The sequence below is a fragment of the Chiroxiphia lanceolata genome, chromosome 3 (genome assembly GCF_009829145.1).
Source record: "Chiroxiphia lanceolata isolate bChiLan1 chromosome 3, bChiLan1.pri, whole genome shotgun sequence".
Taxonomy (NCBI): Eukaryota; Metazoa; Chordata; class Aves; order Passeriformes; family Pipridae; genus Chiroxiphia; species Chiroxiphia lanceolata.
Window position 1 is genome coordinate 17,624,491 of NC_045639.1, and position 21,399 is coordinate 17,645,889.

General features: G+C 37.6%; 1 protein-coding gene across 6 annotated transcripts in view; it reads left to right on the forward strand.

Moving 5' to 3' along the window:
* Positions 1 to 21,399, forward strand: part of ENAH (ENAH actin regulator) — a 90,251-nt gene that overhangs the window by 20,295 nt on the left and 48,557 nt on the right. The window lies entirely within an intron of this gene.

Consider the following 21,399-nt stretch of genomic DNA (forward strand, 5'->3'; position numbering starts at 1 on the left):
AACTTCCCATTTTGTTCTGGGGAGTCTGAAACCCTGTTTAAAATTAAAGTTCACAGGTAGTGTACACTCAGAAGGTACAGTTACTTACAGCAAAATTCTGATTTTTTTTTTTTTTTGTCTGACAGTTTCTAGCTGTACAGAGTGAATGTGGCTGTATGTAAGAGAATGTGGTTGTGTTCCAGTTAATTCAAAATTCAATTACATTCCCATGTCAGGACCAAAAGCTGCCTCTATTTACACTTGTAAAGCTCCTGTTGAAAGAAACTGAAGTTACGTAATTTAAATTTAGGCCAAACTAGGTTCTTTTGGATGTTTTGGAACAGTGAATGATGCAGGAAAGGCCTTATTTGTCTTGTGTGTTAGGATTGTGTAGGGGTAGCACCTAGTGAGAATATATGCTGACCACAGTGGGATGCCTTTGCAAATAACTTGCATAGAGCTCCCATTTTAAGGTGGAGAACTCTACTAATACAGAAAACCTCTGCCTTTTGTTTCCCTTAAAAGCAGGTGTGAACTTAATTAATTTACTCATTTTATCCAGTTAAGAGGCCCAACTTTATATTAACTATTTTGTTTCTCTGCAGTATTTTTGCAGACAGCTAGCTGTGAAAATCAGAGTATATTTAGGTGTTTCAAACATAACTTCTTCTCACATGTTTGTTTTTTTTTTTTTTTCCTGGGAAATGGAACTTTTTGACTGAAAAGGTGTTCAATATTTGTTTGGATTTTTAAAACAAATGAAAGCTTTTTCTGCTAACTGCTTTCATAGATACATAATACTATAACCTAGATTAAAATACAAAAATACTGTAGTAAATTTGGATTCCTCCTAAAATTGTAGTGACAGCAAATTGATAATGAAAACTTGTTTATAGCCACCTGTTTTATAATTGAACAATTTGTTTAAATTTTATCACTGGAGTACCCAAAATTGAATATTGACGAAGGGTGGACATGATTCTGGCTGTCATTGCTGCATTAATTTTGCAGAGAACAGCATTTTTGGCTATTGCAGTTCTGCATAGGTGTACAGAAAACAAACTGAACAAAACATATTGAGCAAGAAGAAGTAGTTCTCCAACAGAAATCAAAATGGTGGGATTGTTAGTTAAATGTAAGTACAGAGATTTTAGGTGAGTTAAATCTAGGCTGCATCAAGTAAACTAAATTTAGGGTACAGTACTAATATTACAGGACGTATTAATTTAATGCTATGGATTTCTCTTCAGAGGAAGGGCTGGTGTATTGCAGTTCTCCTTTGGAAGCATCCAGCAGCCTTTTTGCTGACCAGAGAAGGGATCTTGAGGGACCTTTTTGTCACAGGTGCTGTGTCTCACTCAGGCTTCTTATGCAGCTGCCAGCAGAGGCCTCAGCAGGTTCTGCAGTAACCCACGGTTTCAGTAGCACCACCTAAAACTCTGAGAAATGTGGTACAGTGGTAGAAATTCATGCTTTGGTTTCTGGTCCTAAAGAATCTTCAGAGACATCACAAACTGAGTGCAGCTCTTTGTTTAAGGTATAGGACTTGATGGAAAGCTGTTTTAAACAGCCTCAGAATGAAGAATGTGGGGCTTCATAGGGTGTTTTTTTTCCTACCAAAGTTGTACAGTTTTCAAGACTGGAGACTGCTTTAGAACAATAAGTGATGTTATGATACCAAAAACTATTTGAAGTACTTCTAAAAGTTTGAGGAAAGAGAACTTTATTTGCATTACATTACAACAATTGTCATGCAAACTCAGACAGTGTGTTGACTGTATCAAGCTAAAAATTGGTATGCAAAAAACAGGGACTTGTTGTCTTTGGGATTGCACCGTGAGTCAAATGGCGTGCACAGAGCAGGAATTTGTGGAGTCATTCTGCAAACCTTGTGTTCCATCTGACAGGTTTTTTAAATCCAGTTTGTTAAAAATATAACCTCTCAATATATGCTGAAGTCAAAACTTTCAAAAACAGGATTTGCTGATATGTTCAAGTTTTAACTCTAAGCTTTCATCAGCCACTATTTCTAAAAACGTGACTTTGTATATACAAAGAGGAGCATGGATAGCACCAGCCTAATTCTAGGACAAAGAACATCCATGCAAACTTTCCTACACAATTTTTTTCTCTGTTTTCTTGCAGACATATTCAGATCAATCTATTAAAAAAAGCAAAAGAGAAGGTTCCACATTTCTTCTTCATCCTTTATACGTATTTATGCACCTGGCATGAAAGGCCATTTGCAGTGGCTGGAGCTTTGGAGAGCAAACAGCTGACTTCAGAACTAACACCAAATACAACAATCCCAAAGTGCTCAGATTGTTTTTAGGAAGATCGAGTTAATAGTTGTTCAGACTTCAGTGGTCAGTTGATTGACTCTAATTATCAGAGTTGTAACAAGGTGTTACAATTTATCCAGACACTGTAGAATTACACAGGACAACTGATACCAGTTTTCTCAGGGACATTGGTAAGACTGATTGCTCACACATTTGTTATCACTTATTGCTATGACAGAAGTTTATCCCTTAGCTGCTACATCTGAAGCAGTTAATAACTAAAGTTAAATTAGGCTTAAATATGGACTGCAGCATCTGAGAAGCTAATGCACGTGTGCTTTGCAGCTGTGCTGCAGAGATGGCATGACCTCGAGTCAGATGGTGAACAGATATAAATTGCCGTAGTTGGAATTGCCAGGCACTTGCAGATGTGTGGCAAACATCCTTGGGTTTCTAGAACAACCTGGGTACAACAGCATTTCCAAAGAACAGGCAAGTTGTAAGAGACCACATTCTGTCATCTGGGTCAACCTCCCTTCTCCAGCAGGGTCATTCCAGAGCACATGGCACAGGATTGCATCCAAACGGTTCTTGAGCATCCCCAGTGAGGGAGACTCCACAACATCTCTGGGCAATCTGTTCCAGTGCTCAATCACCCACACAGTAAAGAAGTTCTTCCTCATGTTCCTGTGCATCAGTTTCTGCCTGTTGCCTCTTGTCCTATTGGCACTACTGAGAAGAGCCTCCCTCAGATACTTACAGACACTCATGAGGTCCTCTCTGTTGTATCTTCTAAAGGCTGAACAGGCCCAACTCCCTCAGCCCTTTCTCGTAAGAGAGATGCTCCATATAGCAAGTTGATTGTGCACTAAATGTTAAGAAAAGCTATACATGCTCAGGACTTTTTTGAAACCACCTGTAATCCAGAATTTTTAAAACCAGCAGATAAAGATCCAGACTGTTTAACCAAAAAACTTGCATATTCTTATTAGCTGGAACAAATACCGTTAGAGTAATCACAGTAGAATAAGTTGACCAGGCACCTAAATAATTAAAACAACTGAAACTTAAGTAGAAAAATACTAAACCCAAAATTATCGATTTTACTATATTAAAAATTGTTGGGAACAGACAAGAGTCTGTTTCTAGACTGTTTAGGGATTGGTTTCATTTTGTTTCATGTTAAGAAAAGTTATTGCTAAAGTCTAATGGGTTCTAGAAATGACAAAAACAGATAACACCTGATGTTGACCTTTTAGTCTCTCTATCAGTGTATGGTAAACACTAAATTAGAACCATTATTATGCGGGTACTGCCCCATTTTTGGGAGGAAGGGGTTGTCTCTGTCATCAACCCTGAAAGTCCTTGGTGTATCTCTATCTAAGGAGGCAGAACATTCGTGCTTGTTCTGTAATTTGTTGTCCTGAGACTCAGAATTAATCAGATGTCTACTCATAATTTACCAGGATCATTTCTAGATGCTGCTGCATTTGAGGGACTGTTTATCCTGGGCAGATAAGCCAAAATACAAATCACTTGGAGAAGTGTGAGAGAAAACAGTAAGAACACTTCTAAGCTGTGTCTCATTTATGTTGATGAGACACTCTGAATTCAGAGAAAAGTTTTTCATTTCCCAAACTACTATCGTAAATGTGAGTGTTTAGATCCTTGCTCAGTTGATTTCCTGCATATTACTTTGTCTCTTGAATGTTGAAGGAAGTTGGGATAGTGTAGGCATCGGGTTTTTTTTAGTGCCATGGATATTGAGAGGCTCAAATAACACAGCATGGTGTTTTGGGCCACCAGCTGGTGCTGTAATTGCAAATTAGCTGAGTAGCTTCAGATCCTAATAAAGTTATGCATGCTCCTTGGGTGTTTCTCAGACATGGGACCAGAGCCATGGTCTGGGAACATCTGAGCCAGATTCATTTGGCTGATTGATTCTTACTCCGTACCTTCTGAGACAGCAGCCTGCTGATCTGAAGGCGATAAAACCGGCACCTGCTAAGTGCTGCGATGCATTTAGTAACCCTGCTGCTGGATCTTGACCTTGTTTTGCATAGAGCCAGTGTTGGTCTCTCCTGTGGCAGGGTTCATCCCTGGTGGATACCTGTGACCCAGGGGTGCTGTGGCGGTGAGGTCACGGACTCACGTCGCTTCCTGGAAGAGTTTCGTGCGATGGGGTTCTGTCCCTCCTGCCTGGAAGTCTGCTCTGCTGGGTGTGAGGCTCAAGGGCTGCCTATGCACAGGGATGCTCCTAAAATACCAAGTTGAGAATAAAGAAGCTAATAAACTTACCTTGAGATGTGTTAACTTTTTCAGAATCTTCCATGGGATTTCACAATATTTCTAAATAGTCTGTTCCAGTATTTCACTGCTGTTACTGTTAGGGGAATTTTCCTGTTATTCATGTTTATGGAGGATGTTGTTAAGACATCCCCAGGTTTTTTCCTCTGTGTTCGCTCTTTTATTTTGTAACCTTGTAACCCCTGTGTCTTTTTTTGATACACTTCTGGCCTACCAAGTGTTTTCCCAATTTTGTATGTCTGCTGTAGTCCAAAGTTTGTAGAAAGCTAAATTGCAGCTACTTTTTCCTTATACTTTAGATTTTACATCTCCTACCATTTTACTAATTATTATATGGTGACGTTTTAATTATCAAAACCGTATCCTTAGTGTGCAGTGCTTTGCCCCTGTCCTGAGTAACTTGAGTAATTATGAAAGGTAGTGGCTGTCTCTTCTGTGTGATCTCTTGTTCTTCCTGGTAGTGAGGTGATACTTTGCTTATAGTTTTGTATGTGCCCACATTACCTGAGCCAGGTTATTACAAGTAGGTCCCAAACAACCACTAGTAGTTACAGCTTTTCCCCCCCTACGTACACTGTTTCATGACGAGCTACTTATTAGTGGATTTGTCACAGAAAAGATTGTAAAGTGATAAATCTTACATTCCACAGGTAACTAGGAACCTTGTTTTTTATGAGCATGGTTTTCATACTTCGGGGTAAATTTGCCTCTCAGCAGGAAGTTCTTGCTCTTGGCAGTAGTTGATACTCTTTGGATTGTTTTGGCCAAGCCAGTTTTAGTGTCCGTAGGTCTTACAGTATGAATGCTGGTTACTTAATGGAGGTGAAGAAACTATTTTATACATTTGTACTTTCTACAGTTCTTTTTTTTTTGTTTGAATTTGTATAAAAGTATTCCCTATTGGCTTATGCTGCTCTATAAAAGGCATGTATTTTCATGAATCTGCTCCATAAATTGAACATCTTTACCCGATGCAACAGTAGTTTTAGGTAGTTCAGGATGCTGCTTCACCTCTTTGAAGGCTTTTCTAATTGTTTCTTTAGCTGCTGAGGTGAAGGAAACACTGGTGCTCATGGTGGGTCCCACTCTAAGCTGTGTTTTGTGAGGAATTGTGAATAGTATTGGTTCATTCTCAGACTTTTCAATTTGCTTTGAATGCTACCTTATAATGAGTTGGCTACTTCTCTGACCATTGTTAAGCAGGAAGAGGTAAGACTGCATGGTGGTGCCTGTTATTGTATTTTTTCACTTGGATATTTTCTTCACAGTGACTGACTGTGCTCTTTGTGTCGGTTTTGGGTTATTTTTTGAGAATTCTTGCTCCTGTGAACATCTGTGCGTGTCCATTTAATTTAGCAGATATTAGTTGTTATAAAACATTGCCTGATGTCCTTGCTGGTGGAGCGAGATGTGTTGCCATAGCTAGATTTAAATAACCTCTGTGTCCTGCTTTAAGTGCAAATGATGCTGTTAGTCTGACTCAGTACCATAAGTTAAACAGCTACTGGCATTCAGACTACCGCTGTTAACAAGGCCTGGATTTGATTAGACTGCCTAGGTCGCTGGCAGCCTTAGATCACTGGAATAAAAGCTGAAGTAACTGGTTTCTAAACCAAACCGTAACTTTGGATTATTCAGTGGATTGTGTTGATGGGGTAGCTGGCCAGTTTGCTTCTTTTTTCCTGTGGCCTGAAACAGCCTTTCTGTAGCTTTTTACTTTGTTCACTCATTGCTGACAATCAGAACCTTGAGTCCCCCCTGCTTGTTTTTGCTTCCTATTAGTCTATTTGTCTCAATTTTAATTTTGTAAAAAGCCATGAAGCGCTTCTGAAGCAGCTTGCGTGAGGATGCAGAAGCAGAAGAACTGCATGAAGTAGCATGTGCTTCTAATAGTTTATGGTTACATTATCCTCACTGGCATGCTGGTAGATGGATTCAGAAGTAGTTTGCAGTCTGACAGAATATGATTAGTCTGCACTTACTGGTACACGTAGTGTCTGGGAAACCCTGATGTAAGTCTTGAAAGGCTTTATCTCAACAGTTTTGCTTGATAGCCTTTGGGAGCTTTTTTCCAAAACAAATGACTCACAGCCCTTAGGTACTTCATAGACACAGTGAACGCTGTTCTTTGTACATGGGAGGAGGGAGAACAAACAGTTCACCTTTTTGCTTTTAAAGATAAACTTTATAAACAAAACAACCCCCACAACTAATATGCTGGTGCGTGGGGGGGAAAAGGTCATAATGGAAAAAGGGTTTGAAGTATATAATTTTCTGAAGTCTATAATAAGCTTGTTAGTGTTTTCTGGAATGTTACCTGTTCGTTTTATGCACGGAGATGTGTAAACTAAGTTCTTTTGACTTTCTGTCATGTTTCATTAACCAAATTTTATCATTACATTTCATCATATGCTCTTTAAGAAATGAATTTGGTCAATGGAATATGCATAAATAGAAAAAGGGTTTTACTATATCAGGGGCCAGCTAATTGACCTGTGGTTTTAGCATGTGACCACATATGGCAAAAAGCTGATAATAGAACTACTCTTTTCTCTCTATCTCCCCACAAAATACCTTTTTAGGGCTGGTAGTGAAGTCTTGCCTGGTTTTGTTTGCTTACCTTAAGTTTGCAACTGATCACATAATATATTCCAAAATAGGAGTGCTTGGCTAGTCTGAAAATGCAGTATCATGTTAAGCCCCTTGTCTTGTGTGCTGCTTACCTGAAAGAGGACTTTAGTGGGGCAGGTAGCAACCAAAGACAACTAAGTCTTGTTAAGTGTGTAGCTGGTGTTATCAAACTGATTTGTGTCTTATAACACAGTAATATATGCTTATAGCTTGGGTTAAAAACAAAACAAAAAACCCCTCCCCATTAACACAAACCCCCAAACTGCCTCAAAACTCCTGTTTGCCAGCAGACCCGAAGACCCTGGTTAGAAATGCTTTTGTTCAGAGGGAAGATGCAAAACACTCCCTCTGTGGTTTAAAGATTAAACTTCCAAGGGTAGCTGTTAAAAGGGTGTCATGACACTGGAAAAACCCAGTCTAGTAGTAAATGCTGTAAATAGCAGAAGAATGTTCTGTGACATGAAGCTTAAGATATCCTGGCACGAAAATGACTCTTGGTGACAGTAACATAATAAATTAAAATGCTGATTAAAATGATGCAAGATTGCCTGGAAAAGGTGGTTTCTAAAATGAAGCTATAGCTGGAGAGGAAAGATAATACAATGGTTGGACTGTTGATCCAGAGTAATGAAAGCCACGTTACATTTCTAGCTCCGTAACAGCCATCTTGTACAATGAAAGAGGCCCATGGGATGCCAGCTGGATTGTGCTGCCTTTATGTGTTAAAATAGCGTTTTCCGATAATTACTGCTGGATTAGCTGAACTAGTGAAAATCCCTGTTCAGATAAAGCTTTCTGGCACTTGCAGTTAGCACAAACCTAAACAATGGATATGCTGATAAGGAGTCTTAATTTTCTAGTGTGAGCAGAATTGTTCTTCAACTCACCTTTGCGTTATAGTTACTCCACTAAATAAGTTATTAGTACAAATAATCAAAAAATATATAACTTTACTTTTAAATTCTCTTTTCCCAGTTGGTGTTTACAAATCTTTTTTCAGTTGAAAAGTATGATGGTTATTATAGGTCTCTACCTTTTAGTTCCTCTGATGTATTTCCAATACTTAAAGACACAGAATAAAAGCCTTAATTGGCTAGAGCTGCTGGTCTGTTTAAGCTGTTTGTATTCCTGCTTTCTAGACTGAATTTATAATTTCAGTTTAATGAGAAGTATTTGCTTGTATGTAATGATTCACTGAAGAAACTTGGGTAAGAAAAGATAAGCAGAAAAACTATGTACACAGTAGTAGTAACCTATGAACTACTTTCAGTTAAATACTGGGCTCTCAGTGGAGATAAGGTGTAGTGAGTTACAGTCATTAAAAAGGAGGAAATAGAATAGCTGACATCTGATAATAACTGATATTAGAAGAAAGTGTCTAAATATCTCTTCCAGTTTTGATAGTGATGGACTAAATGCACTCTTATTAGATTAGGATTTTTTTGGATCCAATTGCTATTTTGAAAACTTTATTTTCCTGTTTTTCTAGTAAAGGAAACCAGTAGCTACTTTTGTCCCTGCCCTAAAGGAAAAAATATTTTTGTCAGAACTTGAGGGGACTTCCCGAGCTGTTAATACCATTGTGTATAAAGGACTTATGCAGCAGATTTTTTTTTTTAATATAATGCATTATGTATACAATATAACACACAAAAGTATAAAAATCTGTGGACTTTTTCCTTCTGAGTTATGTTTTAATCCAATTTTGGCTGTTCTGGAGTCAAATCTTGTGCCCAAATACAAATAGAAATTCACACGCAGAGGTTTGGATTTGTTGCATAATTATTGCATAGTTATCTGCTTGTTCATGCAGATATACTTAAAGGTATGATTTGTCATGTCTGGGAAAGTTTTAAAATGAAATGACTCTTGAGAAATACAATCTCCTTTTGCTATAGCCAGTAGATGTGATGCAATTTATTCTAAAACTTGGAAGTAGAGGTAGGTGGTATAGTAATGGAACAGAAGTCCTGCTTATGAACATGGATTTGTTCCTGTTACTGTAGATGCTGGTGTTTAACAGATTAACATATTGTCCTGGTTTCAGCTGGGACACATATTTAAGATTAAAGTAACTGCGAAACAGAATTGACTTTGGATTCTTAAAATTCAGGTTTTGTCTCTAAACATTGAGCATTTGCAAAGCAGAGGGAACAACTGGAGAGACAGCTGAAACATTTAGGAACTGGGACCAGGAAACCAAGGCAAACACAATTTCTCACTGTTTAGCTTGGTAACTGTTTTTCTGGTGTGAAGGCAGATCTCAGTGACAGTATTTAAGAACCTAACTTGCAAAGCATCCTAAAATGAGGGGAAAAAACCCATTGCAATCTTAAACATTAATTACATTGCCAAGAGGTTTGAAATACTAAAAGAGCTACTTTCTGGAAAAAATCAGTGTGTAATGTTACGATAAAGAGTTTTTATATTGATCAACATTTCTTGACCTTGCATCATAATTTAGTAACTTCTTATATGTGGGTGTTGTCTGCTCTAAAGTGAGATTGTTCTTTGTTTTTTTTCACATTGTAACCATTTTGGTAGAGTCTTGATAAGAGACCTATTTCAGGGGGGGCAAGATATGGTGAAAAATAGTTTTGATTTTACTCATCGAGATGACAATTCCGATGTCCATTCACGTTGACTGCTCTGCGTGGGTAAAAACGCTCCAAACAAGTGTTTCAAGCACACATCTGCATTGATGCACTTCTGTTCAAGGGCTGTGTGCTTACTGCCTCTTCACTCCAGCCGCTTAATTTTTATTGCAAGAGATGCTTGAAATAGCTGACATTGTGAGAAAATCAAACAGCCTCTACTCAGTGGTTCATGGTGCATCTAGATCATCCAATTTTCTGGGATAGAACGTTGGATGTAATGAATGCACAAATGTTAATTATTAACTAGATTGAATTAGTTACTGCAATCGTCTGCTGGTGCTCAAAGTTAAAAGTGGGTCACTGAGTCTCAAAATACTTTTGCAGTGAATTCTAGTATTGATTTTCATATTTCTCCTTGTGCTCTTCCTTGCCTGCTGGTTTAGAGAGGAAGAATGGAGCACTTCAAGCCTTTTACTTATACCCTCATTAATGTAAAAGTAACCTGCCCCTTCTGTTAAAACTGCAGTAGCATGTACATTTCGGGACAGAATCCTCTAAAGCCCTCTGCCAGCTACTGAAAAAGGATTTTCTTTTTAAATTAAGTGTGTGTACTATAAAACTGTTGTAGAATTTTTAGATCATACTACCTTTATTATCTTGTCATCAAAGTCATTAACTGGTGAAGCCAACTTCAAACTTAGGGAAGTGCAACATTTTTTACTTTTAGTTCTTAAATAGCACTGTATGAAGGATATTCAGAGGAAAAATGATCACAGGATTGAATAATTATAGATTAATTTAAGCTACATTTAATAGAAGAATGTATGAAAGTGGGATTTTACTTAAGGAACTAGATTTTAATTACCAGACTTAGTATGATACGAATTGCTGGAAGAAATAAGGAATACAGCTGTGTGTGAGGTGGAATCAGGAGTTTCTTCAAGTTAGAGGCTGAAATCTTGATTGACTTGAAGTCAGACTTGGAAGAAGGGCTTCTGAAATGACTGTGTGAGTAGCCATTTCAAGAAGGATATTACCAATACATAGGGTAGAGGAGGAATGAAAAAATAATCAGTTGTGTAAAAAGGGATATTTAGAGATAAAATGATGTGGGAAAGAAATCAGTTATTCTAAATAAGGCTGAATTAGGCTTGCCAAAAAGTAATTTGGATCGAAGAAGAGAAGAAGAAAAATGTGCTGTTCAGTGAGTAAATGCAGTAGTTTGGCATGAAAATTGAATTCATGTTTCAGTATAGGTGATAACTTTGAATGTGCTCAATGGTGAATGTAAATTAACCATAATTGAAGTGGAAGCAGAATGCTTCCAGATTGTGTCAACTTGATGATGATAACCTCTCCTTGATTTGTGAAATTTGTATGTGGAAACTGGGCTCAAAGAGGAGAGCAGAGCTCTACTGTAGAGAGGCATTTAAGTGGAAATTTAGTATTCCTTTGGTTTACAGATTATCATAAATGTCTCCACTGAATGCACAACATGAGAATGCTTATTAGATCTTCCTGTACAAGGAAACAATTGTAGCTGGAGTAATTTTTGCAGATCAGTGTTTGTTTACCACACCATGACTGCTCTTGGGTTGCTTAAGAATTCACTTGTTTAAAGTCACTTGAATAAGGCCCTGAACTTGCCTTATCCTGATGCCCTTGGAAATAAGGACAAGATTGTCAAGAGATGTGTTTATATTTGAAGTGTTTTGTAGCACAGACTTGTTAGGAGATTTCAGAAATTCAGGAATCAATCTTACATGTTTTGTTGGGAGGAGAGTATGCAAGAAATAAGGCTTATTACTATTAAATATTCAAACATTTATTTGGTAGTACACGTCAGCAATATAAATACTATGTAGTTTATTTAAACCTCTTACTTTTAGACATTGAATATTAGAACTACTAGCAGTGCTTAAGATCTTTATTTATAGGCTACAGAAGGAGAGGCTGGTTGCAACTTCAAGTGTGAAATGCATGTTGTTATTTTTGGGAAGAACATTCCAATAAAATGAGGTGCTAAAGCAGAAATTGTCATAAATAAGGTACTTTTATATCTGCAATTCAGTGAGGTGTTCTCAAAGAATTTTATTTCTTCTAGAGCCATACAGTGTCTTATTCAAGGTGGGGGTTCTTGGAGTTTATCTGCTCCAGTCACCTTGGTTGGGTTGCTTAGGGCCTTGAGATTCCACAGCTCCTCTGGGCAGCCTCTCGCTGATCTCTTGGTGCAACTTTTTCTTACCTGTTTAGAAGCTCCTTTTCTGCAGTATTTGACTGTTACCTCTCATCCTTCTGTAGGGCACTTTGCAAAGATTGTGTCTCTTATTCCCTGTAACGACCTATTGAGTAGTTGAGAATGGCTGTTATGTTCCTGCCTTAGCTTAAGACTGAACAAGCACAGCTGTTGAAGCCACTCATTGTGCATCTTTTTCTCTAGCCCCCTTTATGATTTTCTCTTTAATTTACTCCAATTTGTCTTTCCTTCCACTGGGGAGCCTGAAACCAGGCACAATGTGCCAGATATGGTCTGAATATAGGGGAATAATAATTTTGTACAGCATTGTGGGTTTTTTTCCTAACTGCAAGTTTTTGCTCTTGCCTCCAAATTTCTTGATGTTTCTGTCGTCATCTGGTTTCTCCAACCTCCTGAGACACCTCTGCACAGTAGCTCTGCTGTACAGCATATCAATCTAGCCCAATTTATGGAAAGCCATCCATAAACTTGCTGAAGTTGCATTCCATCCCATTTTCCTGGTTATTAACAAGTACCTTAAACAGCATCATAGCTGGTGTTGACCCCTGAGAAATGCACCAGTCATAGCATACAGTTAGATGTCAAACTGCTCACTGGAACTCTTTGGGCCTCTGATTCCCTAAACCTTGGTTCTTGTTCTGCTAGAGGGTGATCATGATATTGGCCTTTTTCAAGCTGTCAGGAACTTCTCCTAATCACCTTGTAAAGATATGTTAAAGTGGTCTCACAATTTCACCACATAGTACCTCCACCTGTGTTGGGCGCAAACTGCTCCATTCGATGGACACCCTGTATCCAGTTCATCAAACTAGAACCCCTAACTTTATTTTCCTCTTCTTCAGGTAACACTCCAATACTCATGCAGACCTGGGAAGTCTGAGAACAAAAGTTGCCCTCAGAGACTAAAGCAAATACATGTAGCCTTTTCTATGTCCTTTGCTGCTCACAATTACCTTGATTAACCAATACAACCATAGAATGGTTTGTGTTGGAAGGGACCTTAAAGATCCCCACCCCTGTGCCCATGGGCAGGGACAGCTTCCATTACACCAGGTTGCTCAAAGCCCCATCCAACCTGGCCTAGTTTGCATTCGTGTCCATGTCAACTTGGTGTTTAAAAACAATTAAGAAAATACAGGTTTTTTACTTTCATATTTTTTAGGTGAAGTTAAATTTTAGAAAGACACTCCTTAAAAGGCTCTTTCTTGTAATAAACTGTGAGTTGCATATTCCTGTGTTACCACTGGGGCCAGGATGTCTCAAAGATCAGCCGTGTTGCCTTTAAACCGCTCTCTACATCAGAGGCTGCCGTTATATTAAATAGGTAATGTAAAAATCCTAACTGTCTTGCTATTCCAAGAGGAGTTGGGCGTTTGTTATCTGAAAGTAAAATGAGTTACATGATCTGTAGTGATGGTAATGTAATGACGGATTCTGTTGCAGTGTGTTTGGGAACTCGGATCGCCCGGGAAATCTGGGCTCCGGATGCTGTGATTTGTACCTTGTGTCGAAAGCTTAAGAAATAACATAAGAAGGTCACTTTTTGTTAAAATATGGATAGAAGATAGGAGATGAATGTTAAGTGTTTTTTCCACAGGAAATCGTCAGTTGTCAGTCTAGTTGCTGAAGATGTTGTTTTGCTTGCCCACTTAAAAAGGCTTTCCACGGCATGTTGGGCTCAGATTCACGGAATTGTAGCAAGGAAAGCAAAAAGCCACCAAAAAATAGACTATTTATAGCAAAGAAGTAATGTATATGGATAGCTTTTGGCCCTGGTTTTTAACACCTTCAAGTTAAAAGATTTGAGCTTTTCAGTCTGTAATGATTGTTCCTATTCAGTAAAAATACTGATTTTATGGTTGATAGTTTTGTTCAATTACAGGGTACCCTGGTCCTTACAGGTTGGTTAATTCCCAGATTTTACTGTAGAACTTGTTTTTCTTTGACAACAGATAGACAAACCAAGAAGTGATTTTTGATAAAAATCTGTCTTGAGATAGAGGAAAAATCATGGTAGGAATCTTCTGTTCCTGTTTCACTGTTAAGTCAAATCACTATCCAGACAGTATTATCCTTTACTGTGGCAAAACCTTTGGCTTACATTGCCACTGTATCAGATCTGCATTGAGGAAACGTAATCTATTTCCATTACTGCATAGATACTGCATAACCTTTTAGTGTAAGTAAAGTAGTAAATGCCCTTAAGAAATATGTTTGAAGAATCAGTGGAAAAATGGATTTGATTATAACAATGCTGTATTTTCAGGAAAAAAATCGGGGTAAATTACCAAAAATGCCATGTCTAAGAGAACACCCTGTGTAAAGGGATAAAAGAAAACAAGAATATGGATGAGTGCATGGAGGAAGCATGAACTGAATTATCTTATTTCATGGTTCTGTGGAGTCTAAATGTAAGGCCTTATTTTACCAGGATAAAAATAATGGCTAGAAAGACTCCCCCATCAGTGTAAATGCATTACAGTGAAATAGCCTCTGTGTAGTTCTGATTTTTTGCAAAATATCCTTTGGAAACCTTTACTGGGAAAAAATCTTCATGATTCTCTATAGGATAAAAAGATCTAGAAAATTTTATAAGGAAGTGAGAAAATATTGCTTTTGTCACTTGTAGGTTGCTTCATTGAAAATCTTATCTCAAAGCTCAATAATGAAGGCCTCTAATAAATTATTTCTGTTGAGTTATCACTGGGTTTGCATACGAGGCAAGGACCAAAGCTTGTGTATAGAATTCCAGCATATCCAAGTTCTTATTTCTCTGTCTCAAACTTGGAATTTTAAGTAAACCTAGTATTTTTTTGACAGTAAGGTTTGGACAAATTTTGTAATGTCTGGTTGTTCAAAGTAAATTCTTCTCTGAGATTTAAAAGCATCACATTTTATTTTAAGGATGTAAAGTATTGTCTGTACAAGGCTGAGCATTCTTTTTGGACACGTATAGGTAACAGTCTAGTGCTGCATTTTTTTTTCAATCCAAATTCTTTATAAAGAAAACCTTGACCCTGCAATGCAAGCCACTTTTATTCTCCTCTTTTTAATTCCTGTCAATACTTCAGGGGTTTTTAAGGTTTGTCTCTGTGTAGTGTGGCTGTTTCTTGGTTTGGCTGTTGTCATATTCTTAGATATTCCTGATTTCCATTGAGGGAATAGGTGAATTTTTATGTAACTCAGCACAGGAAAAACCTAGAGACAATATTGAATTGCCAACAAAAAATTACTTTGTCCACTGCATGAAATATGGCATGTGAAACAGTGTTTGGGGAAAAAAAAATTTCCTTGGGTTTTAAATTGATAATTCTGTGTGAAAAGTAGGCTTTCATTTGACATCAAGCTGCTGTTCTAAATAATATTTCTTTTTCTGCCTGAGTGTCCTGCAATGATTTCCTTCAGTTGTTTGATATTCACCTGCTGCTATGGAACAAGCTACAATTGCAAAATCATCAACGAGCAGATTTATAGCAAGAGGAGAAATTTATACTGTAAATTTTCTGCCTCCAAGAGCAGACTGCTCTTAAATTAATGTTAAATGCTTTTATACACGAGATGAAAAGCAATTTTCTTTCAGTGGAAGGTGCTCATTGAGCAAAGTAAGTTGGCCTTCAACAAACTGTACCAACTAAAACTCTGGAGTGTTGCAGAATTCTGTGCCAAAAGCAAAGCACCTTTCCTATGCCAGCTATTAATCCTAGTGATTCAGTTTCCACTGTTTCTCAGCAGTACTAGTCTTATTTCTAGTTGGGACTTTCCTGTGCAGGATTTTTCTGCTGGTTTCTGATGTTGCAGCTAATCTGTATTCTGAGTAATTCATGAGAAGAAAAAGTGGGAGAGATGAATGAGTCTCGGTTATCAGAGACTGAGAAGTGGGAGAGATGAATGAATCTCTCGGTTATCAGAGACGAAAAAGTGGGAGAGATGAATGAATCTCTCGGTTATCAATCAAAAGTTTTCTAGGCACAGGCAAGTACTAACTCATTAGCAGCAGAGCTGTTAGTGAAGCAATCTGGAGCTACTTCTGTATTCATCCCCTATTTGAACAGCAACTCTTGAGTTTGATCTGCTAGAAGGAATCAACAAGCACTCTTGTTCTCGGGGGCATTGTAATATCTGAAGAAAAATCCACATGAAAACTGATGAGATCAATCAGCTGGTCCTAACTGAGTCTTATTTTAAAACCTAAATAGCAAGTAAATTCTGTACTAGCCGAGGTGTTGGAGTGGTCATTTGAAGTTGGGTGCAAGTAGAATAGCACAGCTTAGTTCCTTCTGCTGAAGGACTAAGTACTAAGCCTGAAATGTTCCCCTGCAGCAGCATATTCAACTGGGTTTTAGTAATGCAGAAAAAGTTGAGACTCTTGCCTTTTAGCCGTGGATGAGTTAGAGAAAATTTGTTTATTGTAAGAACCACTATGTTAATCTTTGCTGAGTCCAAATGGGTTGTATTTTCCATGATGTCCTGTTGGTGGTGTGGATGCCAGACTAGTTGGCAGGAGGAGGTAGCAGTTGTTATACTCAGCCTTCTCTGAGATGTCCTTTTGGCTAAAGTTCAAGAAACGAGTAAAATTAAAGTGGTTGATTATGAGTTAAAAACTAAAGTAACCCAGAGTTCTTCCCCTCTACCCACTCACATCACTCTCCTCAGCAAATCCAACCCCCTTCCCCTACCCTCCAAAATAAATATTTATCTATATAATGGAGTTCAATCTGGATTTCAGCAGACTATAATGTGAGGAGCACATTTGAGGGCATAGGAAACATTTCTTGTGTTAACTTTAAGATGCTGACAAGTAGCTTAATTGTTGTGTTAAGCCAAATGAGCACCTTAGAATACATGACAACTTTGTCTACAGGGTGTCTGTTTTAGTTAATGAAAAGTACAGTGCACAGTATGTTGTGGGCTTTTTGTTGTTGGTTGGTTGGTTTTGATGTTTTTAATAGCAAAACGGAGAACACGCGTTTTCACCAGGATGTGCCAGTCAGGGTTCATGAACAAGCAGGGAAAATCATCTTGCAGAACACCACCACCAAGGTACATAACTTGATATCTGGACCAGCATTTAGCTGCTTTTCAAAAACGTGTATTTTTAAGATGTTGGGATTGGAAGTGTTTGGAATTTCTTTCTAGCTTTGTGCCACATGGTTTGAAAATCCTAAACAGGCGTTTGATGAATCAGTGTCTCTTTCCATTCCTTTTGCCCCACAAAGACTGCACATTTAAGAACATGTTGTTATGTCTCTCTAAATTGAGAACATAGCAAAAAAAAAATCCCTGAATCACCAGAAGCAGCGGTAGTGGGAAATGATTTTCAAAACCCTAATTGTTACATCACTGAGAAAAATACTAAAGGTTGAGAATGACAGCAATCACAGCTTTTTCTTGCTCTTGTTAGTATAGTTAAATGATCTATTCTGTGGCTGCTCTCGTGCTGTTTTTCATATGAGTTTGATTGGTTAAGTATGTTTATCCTTTTTAGTTCTTGAGAGAGGAAAACCAAGCATTCACTTTTTGTGGAGAGGGAAAAAAAAAAAGGCTTAAGTCAGCAGACTGTGGATTGGTGTCACTGTGCATTGAGCTTAAGAACTTGGGAGTGAAAGAATGAACACATTCCATCTGGGCAAAAGAATGATGTCTGTTAGGGTTCAGTTTGCTATGGTTTTTGAGCTTTCCATATGATCTCATCACTGGAGGAGGAAAGTATATTCTCCCATAAGAATAATCTTATAGTTATGATTCATTACTACTGTGGTTTTTTGTGTGAGCCTTTTGAGTGCCAGACCTCCCCCCACTCTTCCACCCCAAATAAAAACCAGCCACCCTGTCTTTGGCTTTATATGGTATTGCTGTAGGTGGACTTACCCAGAATAATGGTTGGCTTTAACAATCAGAGCCTTACATCTTTGTCTAGAGAAGAAGTCTTCCTAAAATATATTTATTCAGCTATTTGTCAAGCTTTACATTTTGGGAAGAAAGCTTGTACACTTTGTTTCCTAAGGTTTGGTAAGCACTCTTTTGCGTGAATGTTCTCTTGTATGAATTTTCACTTTTCTGCAAATATGTATATATCATAACTCATATACTGAGTTTAGTAAGTTTACTTGGGAACATACAATTTCTCCATTTTTCATAGTTAATGTTCAGATTGTCACTTTAGTTCCCCAGACCACTGCCCTAATGAGTTAGCAATCAGTTCTTAGAGCAGTTGTGACTTTTGGCAGTATCATTTGAAGCTGGAGATAGATCCCTTCTCTCCTTCTCCCGCATCCCCCAGTGAGCTCTCATATGGGGAAAGGGCAGGCTAATCCAAGTGTAATGGTTTCTGGAACTGTTACACGACACCAGGAAGAGGCAAATTTGTAGAAAGGCAAGTAAACCCTGTAGGATGCTTGGCAAATAGGTGAAGACCTGGCAAATAGGTGAAAACCCTTTTTGTTTTCTCTTTCAACGTGACTGTGGACGATTTGTTTATTTCCCACTAGTGAAAAGTAATCTGTCCGTAAGAAATGTGCCTTTCTGAACAGACCAAAGTGATTCTGGTGCAGTGAATGAAGTCATCCTAGCACAGGTCAGTTCCTGCATGTAAGGGACATGTGTTACAGCAAACCCTGTGGAGAGAATTCATGTATAAATATGGAGATCAGTGAAGATTGTTTCCTGTTAGAAGTACAGCAGAGAAGTGTAATAAGCGTGATAAGCAAGAAATATAATAAGTTATACTGTTCTGATTCAGTTGGCTCTTTTTCCTTTGAATTGAATTTTAAGTTCATATACATTTTTAAAGGAATACAAGAGCACTGGCTCAGGTTTTAGCAACAGTCTGTATGTTGAACTCGGCATTTTCCTAGAAAAAGTTGGAACATGGAAAAAAACCAAACCTTGATTTTCATTAGACCGGTCAAAGATAGTCATGAGCTACCAGCATGAATTTTTGATTTGGTGTAGTAACCTTTTGAAGTTAGTGGAGTTTTAACAAAAAAAAAAAAAAGTGATTTTTTTTTTTTTGAGACTTAAATATTTACTTTATAGTGTTTAATGGCTACAGTATATGATATACTGTATTCAAATGCTAAACTATCAAATGGCCATTGAAGAGCAGACTTAAAGATTCTTTAAGAAGCTCATACCTCCATGCTTTTCTTCAAAACGAAATGTAATCGCTATAGAGAATTGTTACTGAGAGAAAGTAATTAAATAAATCTCCCCTGCATCTAGTAATATGGAATTATTGAACTCTGGAAAAAAGCTGGCATACTGTGATGGTTTAATTTGTTTCTAATAGGGATAGCTTCATTTTTCCATCTCTCTGGTGCAGCCTGATAAACAAAGTGATGATTGGTGGGAACTGCTGGCAGGAGGGGAGTATGTCACCTTCAAATTGATACCTGGATATGAAAATTACATACCTGGAACATTGAAATTTTAGTTATAGGATTTGTGTGAAATGAGGGCAGAAGTTTTATTGTGTAGTGATTGAAAAGGTCAACTGAAAATTGTTTTTATTTGTAACTTCTAAAAGTATGTGAATCATCTCATATCTTTATATGGATAAGAATAATTCCCTCTTAAGAAAATTGTTTTATTTTAAATGGAGCATGAAGTATTTGAGATCTAGACTTAGGTAATAGTTCCAGTTACAAGGCATAGCCTGAGAAGCAGAACTAAAAATAGTTTAACAGTTGTTAAAGAAAAGCTAGAAATTCTACTCAAGGTCATCGTATTTGCACTTGTGAAGTGTGCCATTGAATACCAAATAGTTCTAAAATTAATAGGTTTTTCTTTTTCTTTTTTTTTTCCTCCTCTCAGTATATTAAATAAAATCATAAAAACTTCTATAAACTTAGGCCTGAGAAAGGACCAAGGCAAAGCAGGGAGAATTCTCTGAATAAGAACACCTGATCTTTGACGGTCTGTCCTAATAATTAAGTCTTCTGATCACTGTACCATTACTCAATCACTCTCTGGTTCTACCTTCGTTGTAATTGGAACATATTAGCTTAGAATCATAGTCTCAATTTTTAATAGAATTTTTTTTTTTTTTTTGGTCTGTCTGGCACATGACTGAGTTGAAGTTATTTTTTGGCAAGAACTCTGCGAACCACATGGCTCTGCTTCCAAATCAGTATCTAGGTCCTGTCACCTACGCTTTATCATGCTTGTGATTGATCCAAATTCAAACGTAGCAAGAAATTGTTATGGATTCAGAAGTTTTCCAAGTTTACTGTAATACTGTTAGGCATTTTAGAAAAACCACTACTGTTTGTCATGTACTTTGTGAACAGTACAGAATGTTTCTGGGTTTGAACTTTAAGATGTGTGCCAAAATATCTAAAAATAAAGGAATCCAGTAGGTTCTTGCATTGCCCTCTTCTGAAATGAGTGAACATTATTTAACTATGCCATATTTTTAATGGGGCTGTGAAACTCATAAAAGTTGTACCTAAATTTATTTTCTTTGCATCTAATCTTTTTTCTTGGATCAGATGTGGTCCTTCCAGTCTAAACTGTAAATTATGCTTAGAAAAAAAGCACTGTTTATATGTATATTATAATTTTAATGTCCCTACATTGAACTAGTTTCTGGCCAGAAAAAGGGTGGTCTAATTAGAGGTTGCAATCCAATTCTTATCTAGCTGTTGAATAGTTGATGAGACTAGAACACATGCATTTTTAAAATTAAGAAAGTATTTCCTCGTTTGTTCTTGAATCTCTTGTGTGCATAAGAGACATGATCTCAGTACTCCCTCTTCTCCCCTAGCCTTGAAAAGCATCCCAGTGTTCAGTGCTTTTCTAATTGTTAGATTGTCATGGAAAGTATTATAGAAATTGATGCTATTTTCTCAAAAATGTCAGTATTGAAAGTTAACAAAACATCTGGATACAGTGCAGAATTTTCTTGTGTTGGGAGATAGAAATAAGATATTAGGAAATTCAACATGGTCTTTAAAAAAAGCCAACCCAACAAACACCCCCCCCCTCCCCAAACCAACCAACCAATAAAAACCATACCCTCCCCCCCTCCAAGAAAGATGGATGGAAGAGGCATCATCTCCCTCCTTCATAAAATATGAAGAAATACTTCATTTCTTTCCTTTTGTAACTTTTGAAGAATGTATGTCTCCTCAGCCTTCTCAATTTTCCAAATGGCAGACCACATTCCTTACAAGCCAGGCATCATGTGCTTTCTATAATGTTGGATGTACCGGAGTGGTATGTTCAGAGAATTTGACTTACTGATAAGAAATCATTCCTTTCTATTTTTACTTCCTGTCTACATCTGGACATTTCCCATAAAGCCAACTTGCACGGTGTCACCCTTTCCTCTCCTAGTAAACAGTGT